The sequence below is a fragment of the Gavialis gangeticus genome, unplaced genomic scaffold, assembly GCF_001723915.1.
Source record: "Gavialis gangeticus isolate Ggan-Ray unplaced genomic scaffold, GavGan_comp1, whole genome shotgun sequence".
Lineage (NCBI taxonomy): Eukaryota > Metazoa > Chordata > Crocodylia > Gavialidae > Gavialis > Gavialis gangeticus.
Window position 1 is genome coordinate 12,830,212 of NW_017728980.1, and position 11,067 is coordinate 12,841,278.

The window sequence follows — 11,067 nt, forward strand, 5'->3', positions numbered from 1 at the left end:
TTTTTTTTACTTTCTCCAAGGCCTTTTGTCCCCTTTCTGTGGTGTTTGTATTGATCAGTGGCTTAGGTGTTACTCTTTGCTTTAAACTACTACTGGGCAACCTTGTATATTATCCCCTGTTTGTGTCCTTCAAGTGTCTCTCAAGTGTCCCTTGAGCCCCACCGGGCCCGGAAACGTGGCCTCTCGCTTCCACGCCCCCTTCCCGGAAACACTGGATTTGTTTGTACGTTGTCTTCTTACTTGTGGGGGTAAGGAATTCACGGGAGAGCCAAGCGTGCCGGAGGGCAAAAGCACAAAGCAGCGAAGACCGAGGTGCCACTCGAGAGGTTGACGTTGTTATTTTCATTTGGTTCCTTTAGAAGGGGTCTGGTGGGGGGCATTTCTATTTGGTTTGTGGGTGGCGTTTCCATTGCCCACAGCACACCTGAGAAGATCTATACACAGCTGGGAATGCATAATAAGTCCATCGGTCCTAATCAAGGGAAATTAAGAAAGCCAAACCCGCCCCTCCCTGTCACCACCCCAGGTGCATGAGCTGATAGCGATGTGGGGAAATGGAGCTGCCGTTCTCCTATGATTGTATCATTGTATTTTTCCATTTGTTTTAGTGGTTAGAAGCAAAACAAAGGACGGGCAGCCCAGGCGCGTGCGATGTTTTTATCGCTTGTATTATTATTAGTTTTTTTGCAGTCTTTTCAAATGGTGCAGGGGGTTTGTACCAGCCAGTGAGAGGTTCACGCTCTGCTGGCTTCCATGTGTGGGGTGTCCAGCACCCCGTGCCCCTGCCCTCTGGCCTGGCGTCACGGAGCCCCCAGGCCATGATCCAAGTGCCTTCGTATGCAACGGGAGTCTCGGGGGGGACTTCAGCAGGCATTGGATCGGGGCTGTGGTCTGCAAACTGCAAGGGCTCTGCCATCACCGCTTTTCCCCCTTCCCTTTGGTGGGACATGGCGCTGCCGTCCGCATCTCCATCAGTCACCACCCCTGCTCTCAAGGGCATGCCTGGATCTGCTTGGGTTGGCCCTTTCACAGGCCGGTCTCAGCGGACAGGCCGGGGCTGCGTGAGCTTCTGTACTGGGCTCACCTCCCTGCAGCCAGGGTGTGATGGGGTAGCACGGCGTGCTGCTAACTGTGGATAAATAGGATCCCAGGGCTGTCAGTCTGACACTGGCTTTTCACCAAGACAAGCTTCACTGGGGCTTTTCTTCCCCCCATTTTATTAAATGTATAAATGAATGTGTTGTGTGACAAGACGTCCACTTCCCAAGGGGTGTTACAGGGAGCAGGGATCCTCTCCTCCCGCACCACTCCAGGCCACGGGGATCACTGAGCACCGGGAGAAGGTGACCCTCTAGCATCAGCCAGGCTCCACATCCTGGTCCTTTGGACCGTGGCACCCAGCCCCTCCTGCTAGGGCCCGAGGCAGGTCAAATCAAAGCTGAGCAGAGCCATCTGCTAGAGTCCTCTCTTCTTGCTGTGGGTAGACCAAAAAGAGTGCCTCCATCCAGGAAGACCCACAGACCTCAGGGTATGGGTCTTGGGGTCTCGTTTCCTTTTCCTTCCTGTACTACTGAGCAACCGCCTGAGAAAAGGAAATGGAAACCCCCACATCCCCCCTGACAAGGTGCCCATTATGTGGGGTGCTGCAGATCAGCAACTCCTGAGGCCACCGAGGTCCCCTCAAGCTCAGCCTGTGGTGCTTAGAGATGGGGAATCGCCCGTCTGGGGAGCGTCTAATGCAGCCCATCTCAGCAACAGGCTGCATTAGACTCTCCAGGGGCTACGACACTGCGCCCCAGTGCTCCCATTTCCCACTCCAGTCCCCTCCTAAGCAGCTATCCCGGTTACCCGGGGTCCATTAGGGTTAGAGCCTTGTCCTGCAGATGAGAGCTCAGTTTACAGCCATGATGCTACTGTTTCTGAGTGCTAGGAGGCCCGCTAGGCAGGGCCAGCTAGATCCAGGGGAGAGTGCGAAGCAAAGGCAGCACAGGCGAGCTTATTCATGGACAGACCAGTGGCTCTGGAGGGGCAGATACATGGTGGGGGTTAGTTGGCAGGTGATGCGCTGCACCCATGGGTGCTCAGAGCTGCCATCTCCTCTGGGTCAGGGCTCCATGGCTCCCCTGCCCCCCTCACCAGTGCATTTTCCTGGGCACGCGAAGACGAAAAGGGAAGAAAGGACACCATTCCCACACAGGTCCTTGGTTGCTGGGCCCACCCAGTAAAGCCCCCGGCTTTAGACATCCACAGTCCCGCTGCTCTTTCTGGAGCCAGTTAATTAGCAATGCAGCTCTTGGGGGACCCTCGTTAGCATGGCCCACTGATTCCCTATAGCAAGGCAGAAGGAGCCTCGTGAAAAATGATCCATTGACGATTAGTCTGAGATCTGCTACTGCATGGGACGAAACCCCTACCTGGGAGCACATCCAGCCTCATGCAGTTGGGGGCCAGACCACATTGATCCATGAGAAGCTGCTGTAGGGAAGCTACGCACACCTTGGGGCTGGCGGGGGATATAGCTCTTGACCCCTAGCTTTGCACTGGGAGCACTGCCCCTTGATTTGCAAAGTGCCTCTGGGATTTGGGCACCTGGCTCCTACTCCTGTCAGTGGTAGCCTGGCATTCAACTCCCCTCAGCCCCTCCATCCATAGGCAGGGAGACTCACCAGGCTGCCCTAGGCTTCTGCCCCAGAGCCCCAGGAAGGTGTAAGGGGTGGTTTGCCCCTGCACAAGGCCTGCAAGAGGGGAAGGACCTTTATATCCCAGTGGGCAATGGGAATTGGGGGCTTGGAAATAGGTTCGGGGGGGGGCTACTATTTCAACAAGTAGCGATCATCATTCAGAGCCGAGGCTCCTAGTGCGTTTTGCAGTGTTTCCTGGAGTCAGAGGGAGACAGATCCACCCTGCCTCGGTATGTCCATCTCTCCCCTATCACTTTGGCTGACCCTGTGGCAACTCCACTGAGCACAGGGACCAGGGCATGGGGTGGGCTATGTTTCAGCCTCATGAGCTCGGCCAGGCCTGGTTCTGTAGGGAGGGTGGAAGGTCCTGCCCCAGGGCCTGGCCTGTCAGGCTGATCTGGGAGGGGATCCCAGGACACCACCTCCCCAGACGCTTGCTGCTGGCACAGGGCACAGGGGACATGGCCGCGCAGAGACAGGAATCCCCGGGCTAAAGAGTAGCCTTGATCACCGAGCAGCAGGGTCCTTTCAGCCCATCAGGATACATGCCAGGGGGAGAAGGATGGTAAATCTAAGCCATTTCCTCTGTCCCATGCAGTGATCTGTGCTGAGCACAAGCCTCTGCCTTGAGACTCCTGCATTGGCCATGTGAGGATGTCCCAGCTGCCTTCCCATCAGAGTTAGCCCTCACTGTTCACCCTGATGCTGCTGTTTCCCCTGAGCTAATCAGATTTTTTCCCTCGTCCTTTTTGCAAATCATTTTTGTTCAGCTGGGGGGAGGAGGGGAGAGAAACCTGAAGGTTTGCAAAAGCAGCAAGCCAACCAGCCCAGCCGTCAGAGCCAAACGGATGGCAGAGAGGAGAGAGACAAGGCAGCCATTGCCTGGTGGCTTGGGAATAGAGCCAGGGAAGGGGCCTGCCCATGGCTAGAGAAGGGGACAGCATTGGGGGGCAACATGTACTCATCACACACATGCTCCACCTGGAAGCCAGGAAGGCAGAGGGGGGTCTCTGTGCGTCTCCCCACAGCCTAATGGGTGCAGAAGTAGGCAGGCGTGTTGTGTGCCAGCAGCAGATCCTTAACCAGGCTCCATTTGGTGGAGTAGGTGTTTTCAGAGTCCCGAGTTTCCCCCCAAGAGTCGGTGTTGTAGCAAGAGCCAGCTGGGGAGCTGCCTAGCGCATCTCCTGCCCAAGCAATAGGGCACACTTGGCTTGTAGAGAAATGCACTGCCACCCTGGCCAGGTCGGCCCGCAGGCACTGTTGGGAGCAATGGAGAAAGGCTGTGGAAGCACAGGCTTTCTCCAGCCCCAGGCTCCTCTGGCATGGGGCTGGGGGCATTGCCAGCACTGTGTGCACTGATGCCTGCTCTTTCTTCAGCGTGGCTTACGATAGCACTTTAGCCCTCCCCAGTCTGTGAGTGTTTCCCCAAGTCCAACGCGGATCCATGGGGAGCTTGAGCAATGAGCACAATTCCCAGCAAAGCTCCCCTGAGAGAGGCAGGGAATCCCTGAGCCAGGCCGGGCCAAGGGATGGAGGAGGATGCGGGGCCACCGTGCTCAGATATATCCCATGAAGGGCCTGACTTTGCAGCCCTGGAACAAACCCCATTGAGGTCAGCAGTACTTGGCTTAATTCACCCCTGTGCAGAAATCCAGCTCAAGGACTAGGAGCAACTTCAAAAATGGGGGCCAATGGTGGGGGCGGTCAGAGGTCACATGCTGGCTGCCTGCACAGAGATGAATTGCAAGGCTGCAAGATCAAGCCCTCCCGATGGTGTTGAATCCATCCCAAAGCCCAGCGTGGCATGCCCCGCATCACCGTACCGACTGACCGCAGGGAGTCCGGCCCTCAGCCAGTCATCTCAGCTCCACAGCCGAGAACGGACTTTCCTGCCTGCCTTTCTTTTCTCCATTTCCCCTCCAACTTTCCTTTGTATTCCCTTGCTGTTCATGATCGTTGTGGAATCAAAAAACTGAAACAACCCACCCTGCATTTTTTTTTTTTTGTAACCTGTGTCGTTAAATGCTTTTGTAAAAAAAAAAAGAAAAAAAACAGCAAAAAAGAGAGAGAGAGAGAAAGAGAGAGACACTGAAGCTGTAAGTGGACTGACTTTGCTTTGAGGAATTCCTTTTCTTTTTCAGTTTGTTTTTCGGGTTTTGTTTCCCATCCTTTGTAAGCATTTTGGTTGGTTCGGGGTGGGGGGCATCCTCACGGTTCAGATTTGTGGGGGGTGTCGCTTCACTCTCCTTTTACTTGTATAAAAAAAAATGAATAGTGGCTCAGCTGTGGAAAGAAATGTACTTTTTTATAAATAAAGGATTTTAAAAAAAGACCCAGGTTTGCTTTCTGATGTCGTGTGTATGCCCGGGTGGTACCGAGGGCACTGTGTTCACCAGCTGAAGATGTGTGCTCTAGCAGGTGTGTTGAGGTCTCCCGTGATATGGGGTGCTTTGCAGAGGGCCTGGGTGCACAAGAAGCCAGTAAGGTGGGGCAGCACTTGTTCCCCACGACTGTTTAGCCCCCAGGATGCTTAAAGACTGGAGCAGAATGGGGGCTGTGGTTGCAATGCAAGGCTGGTTGCATTGCGGGGGTGGAAGGGGACAACCTGGAGCCTGGCACTGCTGCCCACCCACCCCTCCAGAGCCTGCCCAGGGAGGAAGGCATCTCCTCCAGCCTTTTGCCCAGCTTGGAAGGAGTTAAAGGATAGTTATATCCTTCCAGCTGGCTCCAACCTTCCCTTGCTGCTGCTATGATCCAGGGAGAGGTCCTAGCGGAAAGGCAAGTGTCCCGTCTACCGGCTGGGGTCTTGTCAGCTTGGTCACCTCCAGACTCTGGGAATCACCCACTCAGAGCTGTATCCCCAGTCTCCTTGCTAGAGAAGGAAAAGGGCTGCACTGCAGAGGAGAGGAGCCAGTGCCCAGAAATCTCCTGGGAGCAACCAGGGAGATACTAACAGCTGGCCTGGCTCAGCTCTGCAGGAGAGGAGAGGGCAGGGGGGTGTGGATGGGGCTGGGAGCTGGAAGGGGCAGTGGGCCAGCTGCTGCCACCCTTGGGTCTGCAGTGAGGACTCCAGGGAATCACTGCCTTGATTTTCTGGGCCGCGTTATCCAGCTGAGCAATGAGGAAAGCAGCTACATGCGTCTCTTTGCAGCCTGCGGAAGTGTAGGGGTGGGCCAAAGAGGCACAGGGTTATTCCCACCCCACCAGCTGGCCTGGCTAGGATCAGGGCGGTTATTATCAGAGCTTGGCAGGTGGACCAGGCACCTGGCAAAATGTGGGGTATTGGCTTTTCTGGATGCAATGCCCAGACTCTCAGCTCTCCCATGCAGTGCGGGGAGCAGCTCTGGATTTGGACCCATGAGAGGGGGATCCAACCTCCAACAGCCAGTTCTTCCATGGGCTGGTGCAACTCATCTGAGCCCTTGGGTCTATGGCAGTGGGGACTGGGATGCCTGGGAGATGCCCTTTTCCTGGGGTTCCTATGGGTCAACCTGCATTGCTGGGGCAGGCAGTGGCGGCATGCAAAGCATTGCTCCCCTATCCTTTCCCCGGTGTCACCCTGTGCTGAGAGCACCCTGCCCCCTCCCAGCACAGCATGGTCCCAGCTGGCAGGTGCACCCAGCTCCCTGGGCCCGCACGGCTCTCCAGGATCTGCTTAGCAAACCCCCATGGCTGCCATGTCTCTGTCTTTCAAAACAGCAAAAAGACAGGAGGCTTGGAGAGGCTTTCTGGTGCAACTCGGGGCTGTGGTGGCTGTGATCTTGCACAGTTATCTGCGTGGCAGGCAGGCAGGCAGCAGCAGCCTTGCAGGTGTGCGTGTTATCTCCAGCGCTATATGGAGCAGTCTCTTGACGGTTCCTGCCTGCGGGAGGAACTTGCTTCTCCTCTGGTTCGTGCCACTGTGAATCAAGAGTCTCTGCTGAGCTCGGCCGTTCACTCCGCACAAAGGAAGGGCGAGAATCGCGCTGTCCCAGCCCTTGGCCGGAGTTGACAGGCCTGGTTCCTGGGAGTGCTTCTGGCTCTGTTGACTCTGCTGCAGGGCACACGTTTCCCCCTATGACAGACTTTGGCCCAAGCAGGCTGCAAAGGGAGGGCAGACACACAGCCTTCATCTTCATCCCTTGACACCACAGTCTCTCTAAGGAGTCCTTTGCACGGCAGCCTCAGCTCAGTGCGCTGAGCGGGGAAGGGCGCTGTACGAAGGAGACGGGGCTGTGTGGCAAGCAGGGATGGGGATCCCCTGGGGACCCCGAGCTGAATCAACCCCAGACTGGGGTGAGACTTGATGACACAGCAGTGCGGGCTCTAAAAATGCCAGAGACCAATTGCACACAGAGAGAATCACCCTCATGCTCAATTTATCCTCACCCTGCGGCATTTGGTAAGGGGCAGGGAACTGGCTGTAGGGTCCTGACATGGTGCCAGCCTGCATGCTATGGCTGGCAAAGTGCTGCTGCCCATAGTGCCCATAGTGCCCTGCTACCCATAATGCTGGTCCAAACCATGGGGGACCGCTGCCAGCCCAGCCTGGAGCCGGGGGGATTCATTTGTGTTGAAACCTATTAGATTCATTTCAGGTTTCTGTCTCTTCTCCAATTGTCTCTGGAGCAGGGCTGGATCCGCGGGAACGCATTTGTTGTAGGGAATTGCTTTATGCAAATGTGTGCCAGCGTGGGGAGCCCTCGACATGGAGGGGAAGCAGTCGTGGCATCTTGGAGTACTTCAGGGGTCCCCTCCCTTGCAACCCCTGCCTTGGAACTGGTCTTCCGAAGGGTAACAGCCTACTACTGCTACTGGCTGCTGTGGGGACAGCATTAGTGACTTGGGCAGGCCATGCTGGGTTCAAATGCTCTGGGCAGGTTGTGGTGGGCCTGCGAGTTTGGCACCCACCCAGATCCCCCTGAAACCAAGGGCTGGCCTCCCGTAACGGCAAGGGCTGTGATACAAGCTGCTCTGCGTCCCTCAAGGCAGCCGGCCCTGGGGCGCTGCGGGGATGCCAGCAGTGTGTCCACCCCATCCTGGCTCTCCTGGCTGCAGTATGGAGGCACACATGGCTGGGTTAATTCCCTGCCTGAGAACCATGCCCGGCCTCTCCAGGCACCACGCTCGACTCCCTGGTCCACTCTGCTTCCACTTCGCCTTATCTCTCTGCTCCTGGCATCTCCCCGACTCCTGCCAGCCTATTTATCTGGCAGGTTTGAAAAGAAAATTGCCAGCTTCACACCTGTCAGATGTAAATTATGGCCTGTCGCTAAGGGGGGGACCTCCACGCAGGCCTGTGGTGCCTCCTGAGGGAGCACCACATCCCCCGAGGACTCAGGCTTCCTTTCCTCCAGTGCCTGCCTGCTATCTGAGCCCACCGGCCTCTCTCTAAATAGGCCCATAACCTGCAGCCCTCTGCTCACACACGGCCCTGTTCACCCTCTAAGCCTCAGCTTGCTGCTGGGGCGAGGAGAGAGCCTCCCTTGCATGAACCCAGGGAGTTTGGGGAAGCCAAGTGACTCCACCAAGGTCATACAGTGCGTCTGTGGCAGAGCAGGGTAAAGGAACCCAGGAGTCCTGACTTCTGTCGGGCGCTCAAGAGTGTTCCCTCTCTTGGTCTACCTGGATCCCCACCCCGCTCCTCTGCCCTTGGGTCTTTCCTTCTGCTTGCGAAGGGGCTCGGAGAAGTGGCTGGCTCATGCAGGCATCCACACGGTGCCCTGGCCACGGCTCCCCGTCTCCACAGCCCAGCAGCAGCACGGCCCACCGAGGTGCCCAGCGTGAGCCAGCTGCCTGCCCCCCTCCCCCTTGCAGTGCCAAGCCCTGGCCTTCGCTTCAGGCACAAATCCCTTCCCCGATGCGCCTGGTTCCCATTAAGGCCGGGGGCTGGAATGCGGCACAAATTGCCTCTCTGCCCGCCAGGGTCTCTGTGCCCCCCGCCCCCGGCCTTGTGGCTTTTCCTCCTCTCCCAGACGTTTGCTCAGACATGGTGAGACCGTCCCTACACGGGGACTTCTGGTTCACTACCCACCAGCTCCCAGCATTTGCCTGCAGCCCCCCAAGACAGCCCCGGCTACAAGCTTCCCATCCACCCCTTTGGCTCTGAGGGGTTTGGCTGCCTCCCTCGGCTGCTGGACCGTGATGCTAAGATCCCACAGAGCTCCCGGATTTCTGAATCGGCCCTGAGAGCCTGGCTCCAAAATACAGGGATTCACATGGCTCTGAGAGTCCTCTTTTCTGCACTGCCATCCCAAATGCAGGGAGGGGGAGGGGGAGGGGGAGGCGTGTCCTATCCAGCTGCTGCCAGCTGTGCAGGGGGAGGGGGGGCACAAGAAGCCTGGAGCATTAATTCTGATGCTAGCAGCTGTCTGCGAGCTGCCGCAGATGCTGGAGCTGAGCAGCTCTAACAAACATCACAAAGGAGTCCAGAAAATGGCACGGGGGCGCTTAGAATGGGAGGGGATGATAATTAAATAGACATTAGTTACTTAAATGGTCACTTCCTGGGGTTTCGTCGCTGTCCGATTAACTTAACTTTGAATTTGCATAAGCAATAAATGTTTAATTATGTTATTAATATATTTGAGTTGAGCAGCTTATGGGGTTTTATAATTGGCATTTAACTAGATAGTTCCAGCATATTAACGGATGTTTTATAGCTCCGCGCTAAGGCTTCCCAATTAGATCTGACCTAAAATGGCACCGGGGATCTGCCTGTAATGAGTTACTTGAGCGCCATGGTGGGGGGAGCCAGGAATGGCTTGGGCATCCCCCCAGGAGCAGCAGCCCCTCTGGCTCCCAGGCAGCTGGGCTGAGAGCCGTGTTGCTCTTTCCCAGTCTCCCCGCTGAGGTGTCTGGGGGGTTCCCCATCCCTGGGATGCCCCTGCTGGGTTCCTGGCAGCCTTCCTGGAGGCAGCGTGCTGCAGACTCCCCTCCCTCAGCAGCCATATGGCTCCCACTCCCACCCCGAGTCTGCTACGCTGCGGGTATGGGGGATGGACTCCAGCGATCGGAGCAGGTCCTTGCTCCTGGGCGCCAGGGAAGGCCGTGGCGATGGGAGGAAGGTAGGTGGCAGGGCCACTGGGCTCCATTCCCAGCACCGGGGGTGCAGTATCATTCAGAGGCCCGGCTCCCCAGAGCCCGAGGCCAGAAACAACCACCAAGATCCCCAAGTCTGGTCTCTTGTGTATCCCGGGCCATTACCCATGTGCTGAGCCCCACGGGCCTCCTTGCATCCATGTCAGAGCCCTTGATGCAGCTCTCCATGCCGTAGCCCGTGGTCCCTATCACTGAGTGTACGACTGTGCATCTGGCTGTATTAACCCATCAGTAGTTGGCATGGACTCCAGTCCCCACGCCACCCCGATGGCTCTGGAAGGGGACTTTGCCTCGCAGCCGTCCTGGCATCACCCACACATCTCAGCTGAGATGCCAGGCTGCTAGTGGAAACAGCAAATACCATCAGGCCAAGCACAGATCCCTGCAGAACCCGGCTAGAAACACTCTCACGCGGTGACGAATCCCCCCTGACAACTGCTGCCTGAGAGCTGTCAGTTAGCCAGCTCCTAATCCCTTTCACATGCACTTTATTGATATCGTATAGTGCTAATTTTTTAATCAGAGTGTCGTGCTATACTAAGTCAACGCCTTAGAGCAGGCTGAGTACACTCCATCTATGCCGGCACCTTAATCAACCAAACTCATAATCTCAGCAAAGAAAGAAATGAGGTTTGATTGACAACATCTATTTTCTGACAAATCCGAGCTGCCTGGCGTTAAGCAGATTCTTAGACTTCATTTCTTCATCAGTGGAATCGTGTATCAGCTCTTCCATTCATTTGCATGTGATCAGTGCCAGGCCAGCTGGTCTATGGTTCCCAGAAACACTCCACTTGCCCTCATGAAATATTGGCCCCACCTTCCAGTCTGCTGGAATTTCTCTATTATGCTGAGATTTATTAAAAATTAAGCAGCAGAGGGCTGGAGATCTCCTCAGCCAGCTCTTTGAGGCCTCTTGGGTCCCTGTTATCTCCAGCCGATATCATTTCTGTTTCCAGCAGCCTGGAAAGTGTTTTATCCTCCTGCAATTCAAGTACGGCGTCCCGATACTTTCCAACAGCAGAGAGGAAATATTTATTCAGTGCTTGTTCCTGTTCTGAGTCATTAACGATTTTACCATCTCCATCGACTCTGGTCCACTGCTACAGTAGCTTTTGTTCTTACTTTAAAAATCCCATCTCGTCCTCTGCTCCCTGAGCTGCAAATCTTTCCACGATAGTGCGAATTTCCACGGTCATTTTTCTGCACTCCGTAGCTTCCCCTTTGTGCTGGCTCTTTCCCATTTGTGCATACCGCTTGATTGTATGTCGTGTTGCTGTGCATTTTGCAACAGACCCAAAGACGT